Source organism: Mauremys mutica, chromosome 4, assembly GCF_020497125.1.
Source record: "Mauremys mutica isolate MM-2020 ecotype Southern chromosome 4, ASM2049712v1, whole genome shotgun sequence".
Taxonomy (NCBI): Eukaryota; Metazoa; Chordata; order Testudines; family Geoemydidae; genus Mauremys; species Mauremys mutica.
This window is the reverse complement of record NC_059075.1, coordinates 18,598,989-18,618,328: the sequence shown is the minus strand read 5'-3', so window position 1 is coordinate 18,618,328 and position 19,340 is coordinate 18,598,989. Positions and strand designations below refer to the sequence as shown.

At 44.7% G+C, this 19,340-nt stretch overlaps 1 protein-coding gene across 2 annotated transcripts in view; it reads left to right on the top strand.

Moving 5' to 3' along the window:
• Positions 1-19,340, top strand: part of INF2 (inverted formin 2) — a 72,692-nt gene that overhangs the window by 16,505 nt on the left and 36,847 nt on the right. The gene's annotated exons all lie outside the window — the stretch shown is intronic.

The window sequence follows — 19,340 nt, the reverse complement described above, 5'->3', positions numbered from 1 at the left end:
AACTTCATTTTGTCAGGGATGTTTCTAGTAAAAGTCTGAGACAGATCATGACGTCCATAAATTTGTGTTTATTGCCCATGACCTATCCCTGACTTTTACTAAAAAATATCCATGACAAAATCATAGCCTTATGCATTGTTCATAAATGAAGAAACAAACCGGACCGATTTTAGATAGCCAGATAGCAAACCTAGACAATATCCTATCTTCAGTATTGCCTCATAGGCCATTCCCCATCTGTCACCCAACCAACTATGCTAAGGAGTTTCCTGCCTCTTTGCTCTTTCAGAGGGAATGCTAGAGAAGTGCAGGAGGTGTTGTGCCAAGGAAACCACATTCCTTCCCTTCTTTGCAGGTAGCAGGAGTTGTACCCCCTCAGTTTCCTCTCCATGAACATTTGGAGAGAGGGCACTTAATTTAAATAGCCCCTCTTGAACCATGGCTGGCCCTGATTGCTGAGGCATTGGTTCACTCAGAGGGAAGACCTCACCATCCACTGAAACACCAAGATTACTTTCTGCAACACCCTATAGCTTTTCCCTGGAACTCTCTTAAACAAGTACTGACTCAGTCTGACCTGGCTTAACGTTTCAGAGACACAACTAACATTCCTGTGCCATTCCTAAGGACTGGGTATAGAATCTTAGAATATCAGGGTTGGAAGGGACCTCAGGAGGTCATCTAGTCCAACCCCCTGCTTAAAGCAGGACCAATCCCCAGACAGATTTTTGCCCTAGATGGCCCCCTCAGGGATTGAGCTCACAATCTTGGGTTTAACAGGCCAATGCTCAAACCACTGAGCTATCCCTCCCACCTCTGTAGTTATGGAGCTATATATGACTTCTGTAATTCTCTGGCACTCGTCTGTCCCAGTATTTGACAGCAGGTCAGTCTTCTGCCTAGATCACCCAAACAGAACACTGCTGTTGCATTTGCTGAGTTATTGGGCCAGTGCTAGGTGGAAGTGTTGTGCATCTAGTTTCTGAAATTCTTAACACTCAACCTACAAGAGCAATGTGAACCACTTGGATGGTGCCGATTAGTCACGTCAATCGACAGTGGCAAGAAGACACTGATGGCTAGAATTCAGAATAATCCAATTTTTAAAGGCAAAATTGGCTTATTTATATTTAGTTTATCTCATTTCATGTATCCATTGTGTAACCAGGTAACACGGTAAATTATGGAGGCAGCAGTGAAGATCCCATAGTTAAGGATGCACTGGGCTTTTTGCTTAAAGCAAAATTAAAATCTCTCTGCTTCACACAGCAGTGATTGAATTAAATTACCAAAGCTTACCATAATTACTGCTCAGAGACCAAGTACATTTTCTGCAAGGGCTTTTGGAAAAAATATTTGCTAACTATTCCCAAGACAACAATTAGAAATGAGTCACTCTTGAAATTTAATCTTGATCGTCTCGCATTTTTGGCTAAACAATCTCAAGCTCAAAAACTTCACACACAGACACAGGTCCATCCTCATCATCATGTCAGTGGAAGAGACATCTGTATCAGGCAAATTTGCCTGACAAACAGTTTGAGCAGCTTGCAATCAGGCCTGGTCTACACCTAAAACTTAGATCAACTTATTTATGTAACTTAAGGCTGTGAAAAGTTCATGTCTGAGCACATACTTAGGTTGACCTAACCCCTGGAGTAGGCAGAAGGATTCTTCTATCAATCCAGCTACTGCCTCTTGAAGAGGTGGATTAACGACATCAACAGAAAATCTCCTTTCCATCGATGTAGGAAGCATCTACATTACAGTGCTATAGACTGACTATGGGAGAACTGAGGGCACTAGGGGTATGTCTATACTACAAGCCGTACAGTGGCACAGCTACAGCGCTGCAGCTAGACTGCTGTAGTTATGCAGTGTAGACACATACTACTGCGACAGCAGGGCTATTCCATCACTGTAGTAAATCCACCCGCTGGAGAGGTGGTAACTAGGGCGATGGAAGAATTCCTCCATCAACCTAGCTGCATCTACAGTGGAGGTTAGGTTGACCTAACTGCATCACACCTGGTGCTGCTCCCTGCCCAGATACCTCATTCACAGGGTCAGGGAATGGATGGAGTTCTACGCAACCGGTGGAGTTGGGGAACCAAGGCAGCAGCAATTTAATGTTGAGCTGAGAACATGTCATAGAATTTACCAGTAGGAGTGGGCCCCTTTGTAAGAAATGTTAATCTTGATGAGGTCATGGCTTCAGTGTGATTTTGAGCAATGGGATCAGTGCGTTGGGGGAGACTATTGCCTATCATTCTGACCAGTATTGTCTCATGGTTGCCTTGTATGCCCTTATCTGTCTATATCTAGCTGTTGTCTCTTGTCTTGTACTTGGATGGGAAGCCCCTTGGGCAAGGACTGTCTTTTTGTTGTATTTGTAGAGCTCTTAGCACAGTGGGGTCCTGGCCCATGACTAGTGATCCTAGGCACTAAAAGAATACTAATAAATAATAAAATAATTATTATTATTATATTGTGGAGCCGAGGCTTGCATAAATTCAGGTAGCTATTATGATGCAAGGCTAATGTTGTCTCAACTGGTGATCGCTTTGACTACTGTTATTAGTATTTTTTTGTATTGCACTAGTGCCTCAGGGACCCGGTGAGGAATCATGGCCCCATTGTGCTAGGCTGTAAACACAGAAAAACAGTTCCTGCCGCAAAGAGCTTAGAAACCAAGTATAAAACAAGAACGAGAGGTGGAAACAACAGACAGTTGGCGTAGCAATGAGATGACTATGATCAGTTCAATAAGCAGTGATCACAGCACACCAGGTGCCTCACCCTTGTTGAGATTTTTGTAGGTATCTGAGCAAAGGCGAGTTTTAGGGGAAGATTTAATAGAGGACAGTAGGTGGCTTTGACGGTTAGGCCTTGTCTAAACTAGGAAGGGGTTGCTGGTATAGCTGTGCCAGTTTTGCTATATTGGCAAACCCTCCCAATGGAGACATAGCTTATACTGTCAGAAGGGTTCTTTTACCAATATAGCTTATACCTCAGGGGTAGGCAACCTATGGCACGCGTGCCAAAGGCGGCATGCAAGCTGATTTTCAGTGGCACTCACACTGCCTGAGTCCTGGCCACCAGTCTGGGGGGCTCTGGATTTTAATTTAATTTTAAATGAAGCTTCTTAAACATTTTAAAAACCTTATTTACTTTACATACAACAATAGTTTAGTTATATATTGTAGACTTATAGAAAGAGACCTTCTAAAAACGTTAAAATGTATGACTGGCACGCGAAACCTTAAAATAGAGTGAATAAATGAAGACTCGGCACACCACTTCTGAAAGGTTGCCGACCCCTGTTATACCTGTTCGCTGAACAATAGGACTTTTTTTTTTCACACGTATAACTGCATCTACAGCTGGGCTTTTGCTGCCACAGCTATATCAGTTGGGGTGTGATTTTTCCAATCCCTTAATTGACAAAGCTATGCAGCAAAGCTTTGAAGTGTCGACCAGGCCTTAGTGACTGTGCTGATAGGAAGTTCACTTGGGCAACCTTAACTCCAAGCTAACTAAGGCCATGTCTACACTACAACTGCTACAGTGGCATAAATACGGTACTACAGCTGTGCCACTGTAGTGTAGATGCTTCCGACATTGACAGAAGTGGTTTTTCTATCACTGTAGTTAATCCATCTCTGAATAACAGTACCTGGATCGACGGAAGAATTCCTCCATCAACCTAGCCTTGTCTATATCAGAGGTTAGGTTGACCTAACTATGTCAGGGGTGTGAGCTAGGTCAAACAAATTTTTAAGTGTAGACCAGAGTGGGAATTCCCCTGTTTCTTTTAAACAGGCAATACACAATACAAGTAAAAAAGGGACTGGGGTGTAAGGTCTGCAGATGAGAGGATTTTGCTACTTTTCCATCACAGATTAAAATCATGTTAAAAATGGAAGTTGCTTGAAACTGCCATCATAGACTCATCACAGAAGACAGAGCATGGTCAGTGTCCTCGCAGCCAGCAGCCATACTGGCAGTGTTGGACTCACCTTGAAGGAACATTTCTGACTGATGAGCCACAGGCTTGGGATCAATTTTTTAACTCCTGCCCCTTCGTTGGCAATGTGTTCCTGGTGCAGGGAGAGAGAAATTGCAATCCATCCAGTAGCAGTATGTCAGCAGCCAAAGAGCTTTTGGATTTATTTGTTCCCCTTCGTGTATGAACATAAATGGTTTTGGCACAATGACATCAATTCAGGATTAAACTGAGGTCTCCTGGCAGTTGAGATCCCTTTAAATTTCTTCTTGCAGCAGTGAGGGATGGAATTTGCAACATCAATATTCCTTTCTGTGTATTTTTTTTTGTCAACATAATCTACTGTGAAACTAATTCTGCTTTAAGAATCGGCTCAGCAGCCGACATTGTCAGGATTTGTGGATTACACCTCTGGAATGAGCCTAACATAAAACGAAAATGCAGTTACTGAGGTGAAATCCATCAGGGATTAACATTTCTCCTCTGTTATATAAATAAAGCCTCAGACTGTTTCCTATGGCAGGATGAAATGCTTTGCAAAGTTATTTCCCTGAACAATGAATTGTAAGGGTGAAACTGCACTGCTTAGAAAGGGCTTTATTTATACTATGCTCCAATTTCTGACTTTTATCATTTTATCATTTATCAGCGGTATGGGTCAGATAGGGGAACAGGGAGGAATAGCTCTCAAACTACAGTCACAGTCCATAGCCCCAGAGTAGCTGGAGGCTTCTGCTAAAATGATTTGAGCATAAGCTTTCATAGGTAAAAAACCACTTCTTCATTCTGTTAGTCTTTATTTGGGCTTAAGCTTTGGTGGGTAAAAAACCACTTCTTGAATTTATTCCATTACTATAATACTCTACACATAACTAGAGCCATTCATCTAAAGATCTAAAAACACTCTGAAACCTGGTCTCCACTTAAAATTTGGGTCAATCCCAGACCCCTGAGAGATGTAGTTAAGCCGACCTAAGCCCCAGCCACCTAGATGCTACATCTGAAGGGAGTGGATTTACTACAGTGACAGAAAAACCCCTTCTGTTGCTGTAGCGAGTGTCTACTCTACAGTTGCAGCGCTGAAGCTGTGCTGTTGTATTGCTTGTAGTGTAGACAAGAACACCCCTGTATGGTAGGTATTATTTTTCAGATAGAGATGAGGCAGAAAGGAATTTAAATGACATTCTGATGTGGATCAGAGAGCTAAACTGAGCCCTTTCTGTAGCTTACATGAAAGGCACTTGCTTTCTCTCATCAGAAGCTTTATAAGACTGATATTTTCATAAACATAAACACTGACATCCTGTCAAGCTTTCTGATACAGCGCAACTTTCAGACACATTCAGGGATTAAGCCTTTATTAGCAAAAGATTGCTTGGCACAGAGTAAGAATGATGGAGCTTTGGAAGTGAAAGCTTACACAGCTTTTTCAAAGGAAGCTGATTTGCTTCAGTGTAAGAAAAAGACTGCAGAATGCTTTGGCTTCAGCTATTAGACACATGAATTCCCTCCTCGCTGCCAATTTTACCATCCTCATTTGCAAGGAGCAAAAATGCTACCAACGATGCTCTGTGGCAGTAGTTTTCATAGCAGGTCCTGCAACAGCTTCCTGCTGAGACGTTAATATAATTGTCTTAGAAAGTTACAAAAGCATTTTCCATGTTGCTGGGTAACAAACAATTTCTGTTCTTCACGTGATCAAAAATTTAACTGTTAACAAGTTGCATCTTGAAATGCCAGATGGCTTAAACTTTGTTATGTGTAAATTAAAATTCTGCTGGGGGTGGGGAGGAGAGACAGAAGGAGTGTGCTGGGAAGAAGGGGGAGGGAGGAAGAAGGAAGGAATCAGATTATACACAGCCTCTAGGGATAGAAGGAAGGAAGGAAGGAAGGAGTGTCTTAAGGAGTTAAGATGGGTGGGTGTTAATGGGGCAAAGGGTGTTTCATTTGTGTTACTTCAGTCATCATCATCTTCTCCTTCTTCCGACACCAAGGTTAAGTAGGGCCGAGCTTGTTCATTTTTTTGGTTTCTTGGCTTGAGTAAGTACCTATACTGCCAGTCACCGCAAGGTGTGCAGCCCCCTCCTATTGGCTCCCCATTAAGGGTGCCTGGGTTGCACTACAAGGAGGTTGTGGACTGGTTGGTTGGTACCCCGCTCCCACTTAAGGTATCATGGGTTTGACCCTGCCGGTGTTTGAGCCCCCAGCAAGATCAGCTAGCTGGAAATGTACTCATCCTTTGCAACCCTGTTCATTCAAGCGAGCTAGTTTAACACAAGCCCCTTGAAGATAACACGTTTGAAGCCCTGTTAGCCAGCCAAGTTGCAGGCAAACTCCTCCAAATTGAGGGGGAGGAAATTCAGGTCCATCATAGAATCATAGACGATTAGGGTTGGAAGAGACCTCAGGAGGTCATCTAGTCCAACCCCCTGCTCAAAGCAGGACCAATACCATCAGGCCTGTGGATGTTGTTTTCAGAAAGCCTAGAGCCATAATTTATTTTCCTTTAAGTGACTAAGTAGTCTGGCATGCTGAAAAAGAGAAGGGCTTGGCCTGTTTTCTGTGGCTGGGTGAGCATGGGGTTTGCATAGAAGAAAACCATATAATTAAAATTCACTTAAAAGGAGTGATACTCTGAATGCTGTAAATACGCGCAGGAGGACTTAGCAGGAAAGCTCTGTGCCTTTAAAAGTAGCTGCCACAGTTCTCAGTTCAGAACAAGAGGGAGCAGGAGTGCTCTGGAGTGAGCAGGGAACAGAGCCAAAAAAGCAGCACTTAGGGTTAAAATCCACTGATCAAGACAAGTCAGACCTTGTGGATCTCAGTGCAGAGCTGCTCCTTCCCTGCTCGGCTCCCAGTCCTTCAGCACAGGCTGCAGCATGGCTGGCAGTGTTGCTTTCTGTGCTGCCCCCAGCTTTCTTAGCAGAGCACATGGCCCCTCCTCCCATGTGGGTCACAGTTCCCCAGAATGACAGTCAGCATGACTGGTGGTTACAGCTGCCTGTAGCCACGGTGCTTTGGGCCAGCGATGTACCAGAGGAGGCTCTGATGGTTACAATGGCATAGTGCAGCACGTTACACCCAAGGGCCCGCTCCAGGCTGTGCTGTGTTGTGCTGGCAAACTCCAGGCCGTGGGGATTGTGGGTGGCTTGTGGCGTTGCATCCACACTCCTGTTAGACTTTCTGGGGGGTTCAGACCCTGCTTTCAGAGAATCAATCACGACCAAGAAACAAATACAGCAAGTTCCGCCTATAACTTCCCATCCCCGTCAGTTTATATAGGAGGGGTCCCAGCTGCCCTTCTACATGACTTCACTCAGCTGTGACACCCTCCCCCCCATCAGCGAGGCAGGGAATTATTCAGAGCGGATCCTCTGCTATGTAGCTCCAGTCTCCTCAAGTTCACAACCAGAAGGAAGTGTTTACTCCCCTGCCCCAGTTACCTCCCATAGATAGTGATGAATAAACTCCCTGTGAGTCACTGGTTCATATTAGAGAGAATGTGTATTAGCACGGTACACAGAGGATTCCTAAGTATTAGTCAGAGAGGAAGAACAAGGGGGTAGTTGGTTCAACAAGCTGGGTTGGATGGATTCAGAGCACACTTAGCACGGCCTAATGGCTTTGCAGAGCCCACTGCTCAGAGAGACACCATGAACCACATCACCATCCTAGACGGGCGCCGAGGAGGAGCATTGTGATAGCCTGGCCTTTCCCAAAGGAGGCTCTTTATATCCTAGTATTTCTGCACTGACACTTCCCCTGCGAGCTCCCTCTTACACACGTGCCTAACCAGCCTTACAGAGCGAGGTGTGAGATCATGACAACTGCATTGATCAGAACAGGAATATTCTGGGGCTGCCTAGAGGTGCCCCGGAAGGGCAGAGACCCTAGCAGAATGTTTCCTGGAACTCAAGAGACAGCCCACTGTATATAGCGTTCCTCACATCCCCAGGTGCCTGCTGCCAGACGCTAGCAGCATGGAGTGTGGGCCTTCAGTGCACTAACCCTGCCCTGCCCGGGACCCAGGAAGCACTACGGTCCTCATCCTGCCTGGGTCCACACTGTGAGGGGCCGGAAGGAAGAGATGAGCCTTCTCTCTTCTCCATCCCCTCTATGCAGAACAAGAATTCTCCTTTATCCAGGCAACACAGAGCTCAATTTCTTCTCCCTCGGACATGAAAAACATGTACTGCCTGTTCATCCATCATGCATAATTCACTGATTAGATCAGGGGTTCTCAAACTTCATTGCACCGTGACCCCCATCTGACAATAAAAATTACTACATGACCCCAGGATGGGGGACCAAAGCTTGCGCCCACCGAAGCCCCATTGCCCCAGGTGGAGGGGCCAAAGCCAAAGCCTGAGCCCCACTGCCACGGGTGGTGGGACTTGGGATGTCTAACACCAGCCCTGGCAATCCCCTTAAAATGGGTTCGCGACCCACTTTGGGATCCCAACCCACAGTTTGAGAACCACTGGATTAGATCATTTACCTGCTAATCTATCCTTGTGGTCAGGCGATACAAGGAAAACGAAGAGCTCTTTAAAGATGAGGCTAAATCAATTTAAAGAACTGCTGGTGCGTCACAGAAAATATGGACAGACAGTCCATTTATAACATCTTGCCAATGCTATCTGTGTAACACGCTTATCACATCATCAGTATAATGGTACCATCTTTTCCTCTCTGTTTCTTCTCTTCTCATTTATATAGCTCATTTTTGGATATTTATTCCCTTCTTTTTATGACTAAAGATGTTTCCTCAATAATAGGCACTTTCTTGCTTATGGAAAGAGTGTATTCGCCCAGTAATATATTGCAGTTAAAGATGAGAGTTTAGTTTAATCAATCCAGCCTTTTCAACTTAATGCACAACCACGAGCCTTTATTCTTTTCAGATGCACCTGTTTGGAGTTGTGCTAAGCGCGTCTTCTCTGCAGATCTGCTTAGTGCAGGTGGTGAGAAAGGCAAAGCGCTGATAAACAGGAAGCTGTCATCAGGATTTCCTGTCTGCGTTTGGAGTTAGTTTAGCTTCAGATATTAACTTGAAATATACCAGAAAGGCAGCACAATTCTGTTCTATTCAGACTTTTATAGATGATTTTTAATTGATTTTATAACAACAGTGTATTTTGATTAGGGCTGATGTTTAATCACATGAGTTAATTGCGATTAACTCAAAAAAATTAATCACAGTTAAAAAATTAATCACTACTAATCGCAGTTTTAATCACACTGTTAAAAGATAGAATACCAATTGAAATTTATTAATTGTTTTGGATGTTTTTCTACATTTTCATATATATTGTATTCTGTATTATTCTGTGTGTATTATTTTTTATTATAAATATTTTCACTGTAAAAATGATAAACAAAAGAAACAGTATTTTTCAATTCACCTCATACAGGTACTTAGGGTGACCAGATGTCCCGATTTTATAGGGACAGTCCCGATTTTTGGGTCTTTTTCTTTTATAGGCTCCTATTACCCCCCACCCCCTGTCCCGATTTTTCATACTTGCTGTCTGGTCACCCTACAGGTACTGTAGTGCTATCTCGTTGTCATGAAAGTGCAGCTAACAAAAATGTAGATTTTTGTTGTTACATAACTGCAAAAACAAAACAATGTAAAACTTCACAGTCTACAAACCCGCTCAATCCTACTTCTTGTTCAGCCATAAGAACATAAGAACGGCCAAAGGTCCATCCAGCCCAGTAGCCTGTCTGCTGACAGTGGCCAATGCCAGGTGCCCCAGAGGGAGTGAACCTAACAGGTAATGATCAAGTGATCTCTCTCCTGCCATCCATCACCACCCTCTGACAAACAGAGGCTCGGGACACCATTCCTTACCCATCCTGGCTAATAGCCATTTATGGACTTAACCACCATGAATTTATCCAGTTCTCTTTTCAACACTGTTATAGTCCTAGCCTTCACAATCTCCTCAGGCAAGGAGTTCCACAGGTTGACTGTGTGCTGTGTGAAGAAGAACTTCCTTTTATTTATTTTAAACCTGCTGCCTGTTAATTTCATTTGGTGGCCCCTAGTTCTTATATTATGGGAACAAGTAAATAACTTTATTCACTTCCTCCACACCACTCATGATTTTATATACCTCTATCATATGTCTCCTCTTTTCCAAGCTGAAAAGTCCTAGCCTCTTTAATCTCTCCTCATATGGGACCCGTTCCAAACCCCTAATCATTTTAGTTGCCCTTTGCTGAACCTTTTCTAATGCCAGTATATCTTTTTTGAGATGAGGAGACCACATCTGTACGCAGTGTTCAAGATGTGGACGTACCATCGAGGGGCAATATAAGGGCAATAAGATATTCTCCATCTTATTCTCTATCCCTTTTTTAATGATTCCTAACATCCTGTTTGCTTTTTTGACTGCCGCTGCACACTGTCTGTGTAGACGTCTTCAGAGAACTATCCACGATGACTCCAAGATCTCTTTCCTGATTAGTTGTAGCTAAATTAGCCCCCATCATATTGTATGTATAGTTGGGGTTATTTTTTCCAACATGCATTACTTTACATTTATCCACACTAAATTTCATTTGCCATTTTGTTGCCCAATCTCTTAGTTTTGTGAGATCTTTTTTAAGTTCTTCACAGTCTGCTTTGGTCTTAACTATCTTGAGCAGTTTAGTATCGTCTTCAAACTTTGCCACCTTACTGTTTACCCCTTTTTCCAGATCATTTCTGAATAAGTTGAATAGGATTGGTCCTAGGACTCACCCTTGGGGAACACCTCTACTTGCCCCTCTCCATTCTGAAAATTTACCATTTATTCCTACCTTTATTCCCTGTCTTTTAACCAGTTCTCAATCCATGAAAAGATTAGCCAATCGCTAAGACAAACAAGTTTGTTTACATTTACAGGAGATAATGCTTCCCTCTTCTTATTTACAATATGAGAACAGACATTTGCATGGCACTTTTATAACTGCATTGCAAGGTATTTACATGCTAGATATGCTAAACATTCATATGCCCCTTCATGCTTTGGCCACCATTCCAGAGGACATGCTTCCATGTTGATGATGCTCGTTTAAAAAATAATGTGTTAATTAAATTTCTGACTGAACTCCTTGGGGGAGAATTGTATGTCCCCTGGTCTGTTTTACCCGCATTCTGCCATATCTTTCATGTTATAGCAGTCTCGGATGATGGCCCAGCACATGTTGTTCATTTTAAGAACACTTTCACTGCAGATTTCACAAAATGCAAAGAACATACCAATGTGAGGTTTATGAAGGTAGCTACAGCACTCAGATAATGAAAATGAACATGCATCGGTCTGCACTGCTTTGGATTGTTATCGAACAGAACCCATCATTAGCATGGATGCATGTCCCCTGGAATAGTGGTTGAAGCATGAAGGGACATATGAATCTTTAGCGCATCTGGCACATAAATATCTTGTGATGCCAGCTACAACAGTGAACACCTGTTCTCACTTTCAGGTGACATTGTAAACAAGAAGTGGGCAGCATTATCTCCTGCAAATGTAAATAAAATTGTTTGTCTGAGCAATTGGCTGAACAAGAAGTAGGACTGAGTGGACTTGCGGGCTCTAAAATTTTACATTCTTTTATTTTTGAATGCAAGTTTTTTTTGTATATAATTCTACATTTGTAAGTTCAACTTTCATGATAGAGAGATCGCAGTACGGTACTTGTATTTAGTGAATTGAAAAATACTATTTCTTTTGTTTTTTCACAGTGCAAATACTTGTAATCAAAAATGAAGTGAGCACTGTACACTTTGTGTTCTGTATTGTAATTGAAATCAACATATTTGAAAATGCAGAAGGCATCCAAAATATTAAAATAAATGGTATTCTATTATTGTTTAACAGTGCGATTAATTGCAATAAATTTTTTTAATCACTTGACAGCCCTAATTTTGATAGCTAAAAGTAAAAATATATATTAAAAAAAATGGCATTAATTTCCAGGCTTGCTATCAAAGGGTTTAGTGCTGTGCGAAGAGCAGAAAAGCTATTTACCCCCAATCTAAAAGAAAGTAATATTAACAGAGAAAGAAGAATGTGTACAGAATCAGCGGTTGCTTCTGCTGCCTGGAGGCTGAATGGCACAGAACTGCAGTACAACCCCCCTCTGTGGAGTCAGGGAAAGGATTTCGTTCTCTCCGCCCTGTGGAGATCTCCAGTGCAAAGCTCATGTTCCAGGCTTTGCACAGGGTAGGAGCTTTGGCTCTGCACTGTACATACAGGGTCAAAACTTGCAGCCCTGATTCAAGCACAACTCCCATTAAAGTTAACGGCACAGATTCTTCTCTCCTTTGACAGCAGTTTTACCCCTGTGTAATTTCACTGACGTCAGTGAAGGAATACGTTTTCATTTACACTGGCATAAGGAAGAGGAGAGTCAGACCCTGTGAATTAGGACAGAGGAAGGGCTGTACAGTTTGGGCCTGCCCTACACATGTATGTTTGGCCTAAAAAAGGAAATTATCAATCACATTTTGTTCACATGCTGCATTTTACTGAAATATAGGAATGAGAAATACAATAAGAGTTTGCACTTTCAGCTGAGGGTCTCAAAGCACTTTACAGCTGCTTAGGAATTAAATCTCAAAACACCCCAATGAGTTAGGAACGTATTATTATGGTCATTTTACAGGAAGAGAAACTGACGCTCCGAAAAATCACTGACTCAGCCACGGTCACACAGAGCCAGGAACAGGACCCAGATCTCCTTATTGCTAGCTTCTGCCTTGGTCATTAGACCATTCTTTCCTCCCAGGAGAAATGCTATGTGCAGAACGAGACGTAGAAAAACATTAAGGTGTGGGTAGCAATTACTGGTGCCAAGACAAAGTTGCACACATAACAGTTTGAATTCTTCCATTGGTTTCACGCACCTTGGCTCCGAAACTATTCCTCATGCCCTTCCCCACCCAAAGAGACACTGCAGCAGGAAATGTGCTTGAGGAAAACAATCGCCCATTAGCATTGCTCTGCAGGCAGACAAGGCAGTCTTGCTTTTATCTGCTTTGGTATAAAACACTGACATCATCTGGCAATATAGAGAGGTGCTTTTATTTATTTACCTCCCTTAGCCGCCTCCTCCTCCTGTAAAGCTAGAGGGCCCTGCCTGCAGTGGGCACCTGTTTAGAGCCTATTGAAGTCAGCCAGACGGATCTGGGCTTGGCCTCAGACCCTGGAAGGTGTGTGGTTTTGATGCACAGCATAGGGCAGGATTTGAGGCACATGGGAAATGGGTCTGCTGCATTCCTGCCTGCATCAGAGCCCAGCACCCTGGGGACTTCCTTTGCAGGAAGAGAACAGGCTGTGACAGTAAATCCACTGCGCAGCAACTTAACCGGTAAGAGGGCTACCTCTGCCTCAGGGCTCTAGCAGACTGCACAGAGCTCCACCGTTTTTGGGCTGGGGGAGGATTTTTTTTCTTCCCTTCCCCCACAGATCACTGCCTTGTGCCAAGCCCAGCTTCTTGTACTTAGTACAGAGGGGTGGCAGTAGAGAAGCTTCATCCAGTGAATTTAATGAGGATTTTTTGCCCAAGTTAGGACTACTGCAGAATTCAGTTGTTAATGACAGATCATAAAAGTCTGGCTGCACTGGGAATGGATTTTTGGTTTGTGTATTTTTTTGCTGTCCAGTACGTGCCTAAATGGCTCATTCGCTGCTTCACATTTTCCATTGTTACTGTCATTTTTTCAGTCAAACAGAACTGAGAGAGAAGGGGACACAGACAAAGCAGTGCCGAAATTTTTTCTGTAGCTTCAATAAACATTTGATCTCAGGAACTTTTCTGTAAAACTCCCCCCAGTGACACCACCCCTTTTGACCCCTCACCCAGTTTTAAATCGGTACCCATTGACTTTAGTGTGGCTGGCAAACCTGCATAATCAGAGCTATGCTACTGGAAAGAGCAGTCAATCCTAATGCAAAAGTTCTGAAAAGCTAAAGCAGTTACAAGTCTAGTACATTCCATTCCGATGACACATCCGTACTGCAAGGAGACACACTTTAAAGCAACAGCTCCATATCTTAAATGCCTGTGGCTGGTGAATAGACACATGTATGCATAGATTTCCAAAGGCATGGTAACCCTAAACCAGGGATAGGCAACCTATGGCATGCGTGCCAAAGGCAGCACACGAGCTGATTTTCAGTGGCACTCACACTGCCCGGGTGCTGGCCACCGGTCCGGGGGGCTCTGCATTTTAATTAATTTTAAATGACGCTTCTTAAACGTTTTTAAAGCCTTATTTACTTTACATACAACAATAGTTTCGTTCTATATTATAGACTTATAGAAAGAGACCTTCTAAAAACGTTAAAATGTATGACTGGCACGCAAAACCTTAAATTGGAGTGAATAAATGAAGACTCGGCACACCACTGCTGAAAGGTTGCTGACCCCTGCCCTAAACTAAATGGTGATGGGTGGGGGGGAGAAGAGGAGAGTTCCCTCTGAATCAGAAAACCTGGCTGTATGTACAAAGCATAATGGACACAGGGGTAATCATCACTATTGTCCATCCCAAATGTTCAAAAATCACAAGTCAGGCATCAGAAAATCGGGAGATTGGCTTTAAAATCACGACACTATTTTGGAGCAATTATAAATGTGGGTTTCTTTTCATTTGCCTTCTGAACCTTTTGATACACTCAGTTCATGCTTTCAAACTTTTCTCCGCAACCAGAAGGGCTAGAAACTTACTGCTTCGGTGGGGTTATTTGAATGGAAGCTGAGATTCTTCTATAATCACTTGACCTTGGGAGCTGGGACTTTAAGAAAAACCTCAAATATGGCAAGACACGATCAAAATCACAGGAACTGGCAGTCCTGGGTTACTGTTATAGTTCAGCCATATGCTTATGGGACTGTGCTGCTTCTAGCTGCCCTGCAGTTTATGTGTGGCCTGTGCTGCAGAACGTTAGGGAGTGAGGATACAGAATGCTAATAACTGTAACCCAATCAACTATTTCATCCATTATTATAGAACCGCTCGGCTTCTGTTGTCCTGCCTTTGTCAGCGGAGGGGATGAGCTCCCAGTGGTTTGAAGCAGGAGTAGCATAGACATGGGGTGCTACTTTCTCTCACCCATCCGTATGGAAGCCTATCTTTGGATGTTGCATTGAGTTGATGCTCTGTGGCTGAAGGGGAGCTATCAGGGATTAGAACAGGGGAACACTCTTCACAACATCATCCCTCCCTTCTCCTATTTTGTGGGCCTGACTCCACTAATTTACCTTGGTTTCCTTTGTCTGTATGGAATTCCTTACCCAAGGGAGGTGGGATTCTAGGAGCAGTAGAGATTCCCTGGCAGCACAGCGGTGTTGTTAAGGGAGCTGGCAGGAGGGGAGGTGCTCCAGGAGGCCAGGTGAGGAACCAGAAGTCAGCAGAGCATTGAGACTCAGAGCCTCTGTGTGACGGACTCTAGTCTCTGAGATCGGCTGAGTTTAGGGACTGAACCCTGGCCTCTGCTGGTTCAATCCCTCCTGACCTCCAGGAGCAATGCCAGAGAAACTCCATAAGGCAAATTTTGGAACTTGTAGTGATGACCTAGATGGATAATTCCCTTATTATTTTGATTTGAACTGTCCTGTTAAAATGCAGCATAATGACATAAACCCGCTTGACAGGCTGTCAAAAGTGACTTGACTCTAGTTTGACATTGCTCTCAATCTCTGTGCCTCCTTGCTGCAAATAGAATATCTGCTACAGACTAGGCCCTCATGGTAGAAGGGCCTTAAAATGAGGTACCACATTAGATGTACTGCTGTTATAATAGCTTCACACCTCAGTTCTTCAGCACACAACCCATCCCACTTTCACATATGATATGCAAATGGCACATTTTACAAGTGACGTCCTATTAGAACAGAAGAGGAAGACATTAAGAGGCTGTTACCAACTTAACCTCCACATCAATCAAAAGGAAACAAAAGAAAAGAAAACATTTATGATAGGATGTGCTTAGGAATAAGATCTAATCAAACTGAGTTCAAGAGCATGTTCTAAACACTTAGAAATTGTAAAACAGCTCAGCTATGGTGAGATCTAAAAAAACAATTAAAGGGACACTCTCAGATGCCATAATCGCATATTTTAAACATATTATTAGTTATACATGTCTGGAAATATAGCCGGAGATTATTGCAATGAAAAGAATTTTTAGAAAACTAATTTACTCTCCGTTGTTTATAAATGCATGAGCAGACAGACAGAGGATAGGTCTTTGTCGATTGTTTACCTCATGTACTTGGTTTAGCTTGAACAATGAAGACAGGCTTATCAGGCTGACTGTTCTTTCTGGCAAGGAAGCATGAACCTTGCAGGGTTAAAGATTTTGAAAATCTTTAGTTGGCGTTCACAAACCTTTTCCCCACCCTGTAATTTAAACCATGGGGCTCAGTCCTCTGCTATGTCCAATCTCTGCTTCTAAAGGAAGGGGTTGCTACTCCCCAAGCCTGGGGCAGCTGAGAGCCAGTTTGGCCCCCACCATCGATTAGAACAGCCATTGGGTTGCCCTAAACTATCTCAAAAATACAGTGACCATCAGCCACGGTCTGCCAGAGCACAGCACAGCCAGCAACACTCCCCCTTGCCCTAGCACGGGGGTTCTCAAACTGGGCGTCGGGACCCCTCAAGGGGTTGTGAGGTTCTTACATGGGGGGTTGCGAGCTGTCAGCCTCCACCCCAAACTCGGCTTTGCCTCCAGCATTTATAATGGTGTTAAATATATAAAAAGTGTTTTTAATGTATAAGGGGGGGTCGCACTCTAAGGCTTGCTATGTGAAAGGGGTCACCAGTACAAAAGTTTGAGAACCACTGCGCCTAGCACATCCCCAAGAGATTCACTTTGCACCATGCAGATTTTCTTCCTACATCAGGAGAATCCCCAGCTGGCAGTTTAAGCACAGTGGAGCTGTTGTGGGTCTCAGGATTGAGTCCCTGTGTTTCCCAAGAGTGGTTCAATTGAAAAAAAAGGGCAAAAGAATGTTGCTGTAGCTGAAGGGAAGCCTGTGCTATGTCTCAGGAGGCAGGGCTGGATTTACACCTTACGGGCTCCTAGGCACAGCATCTGCAGCATCCTCCTGCCCAGAGACCCCTCCACAAATCCCCCACCACAACTGCACAGCATCCTGTACACCACCACCCCCGCCCCGTGCTCCTCCACCCTCAGACCCCTCCCACTGCCCAGCACCCCCCATACAGCCCCACAGCCACAACTGTCCAGTGCCCCAACACACACAAACCTCTCCCAACCCCCATTGCCCAGCACCCCCCATAAGCCCTCCCACTGCCCAACATTCCCCACAAATCCCCCCACTGCCCAGCACCCCCAGCACAGCCCCACCACCACAACTGTCCAGTGCCCCACACAGACCCCCCCACTACCCAGCACCCCCCCACACAGCCCCACCACCACAACTGTCCAGTGCCCCACACAGACCCCCCCACTACCCAGCACCCCCACACACAGCCCCACCACTACAACTGTCCAGTGCCCCACACAGACCCCCCCACTACCCAGCACCCCCCCACACAGCCCCACCACCACAACTGTCCAGTGCCCCACACACACACACCCCACTGCCCAGCACCCCCCACAACCCTCCCTCACTGCCCAGCACCCCCATATACAGCCCCACTACCACAACTGTCCAGTGGCCCACACAGACCCGCCCCACTACCCAGCACCCCCACACACAGCCCCATCACTACAACTGTCCAGTGCCCCACACAGACCCCCCCCCACTACCCAGCACCCCCACACACAGCCCCACTACCACAACTGTCCAGTGCCCCACACAGACCCCCCCCACTACCCAGCACCCCCACACACAGCCCCACCACCACAACTGTCCAGTGCCCCACACAGACCCCCCCACTACCCAGCACCCCCACACACAGCCCCACCACCACAACTGTCCAGTGCCCCACACAGACTCCCCACTGCCCAGCACCCCAGCACACACAGACCTTCCCCATCCCCCACTGCCCAGCAGCCCCCACAAACCCCCCACTGCCCAGAACCCTCCCATAAACCCTCCCAGAGACCCGTCTCCTGTGCCCTGCTCCCCGGCCGCATTCACCAGCCCCACTGATTGCTCTGGGCTCTCGGGAGCAGCGTGATCAGCCATGCTGGAGCAGGAATGGGGCCTGCCTAGGCCGGGCTTCCTCAGGACCCACTTACCCAGCAGGGCCCCCAGCTGCATTGGACTGCTGAGCTCTTCCCATGCTGCTTCGCCTTCCCTGCTGTCAGGAGTGCTCCAGCAGGGCTGCGTGAGGCCGTCTCCCCATCAGCCAGCCCTGCACCCTGCCAGGACCTGGCAGCGGCAAACTTTGAATTTTTAGGCACCCTTAGAACTCTGGTGCCTCTAGGCACGTGCCTACGGTGCCTAATTGGAAATCCGGCCCTGTCAGGAGGAGAACTCCATCCTCAGCACATGTCCTTTAGAAGGGGTGTATTTAGTTTTTCATTAGAATGTTTCCATCACCCCCTCTCTGCTCCTCTTTCCACTGGCTCCTCGAGAACATGAACCCCCTAATGTCCAAAACTTATGATGCTCCATATGAGGTACAATAGCTGCACCCCTCTCCAGTACCTACTTGGCTTCATCTCTCATTCTCTTGCACCATGCTGCAATGTTGGGGTTGGAAACACCACAGGGGATGTTTAAATCCACACGTTAAACATCGAATTAAGAAAAAAATCATAGAAACTATTAGCTTTTGAATTTTTCTTTTCTTTTCTTTTCTTTTTTTAAACAGTGTAGACAAATCAACAGGAGGGCTGGTCAAATTTTTTCCATCCAAGTTATTTAATGACGGAAAATTGGGGTTTAACCAAAGTAGGGGGGAGGGGTGTTTTTGTTTTTTGCAAAAACAAGTGTTAGTTTTTTGTGGAAATGTTTGATTTTTTGTCAAAACAAAAATCATCCAACTCCCCCAATGTTTTGCTTTTCTGCCAAAATTTTTCAGTATTTGAATTTTTGCCAAAGAGAAAAGAAAATTTCTGTGGAAAATTTAGATGAAACATTTTCTGGGTGGAGGGGTAGGAGGACCCAAACATTCTTCAACCAGTTCTGTTCAACAAAACCTAGGAGATCGGCTGGTTTCTCTTCAAGCACACAGAGGTGAAGAAAAATACCAAGCCAACACCTGATAATACAGCTCTTACACCACCATCCTTTCCATTGTGTGAAAACTAGCAAGTGATTATTGAGTGATGTAAATTAATTACTTTAAAAACTATGGATTACTGTCTTTGATGTTCTAATGGTTAAACCAGTCTGGACAGATTGCAGTGATTGG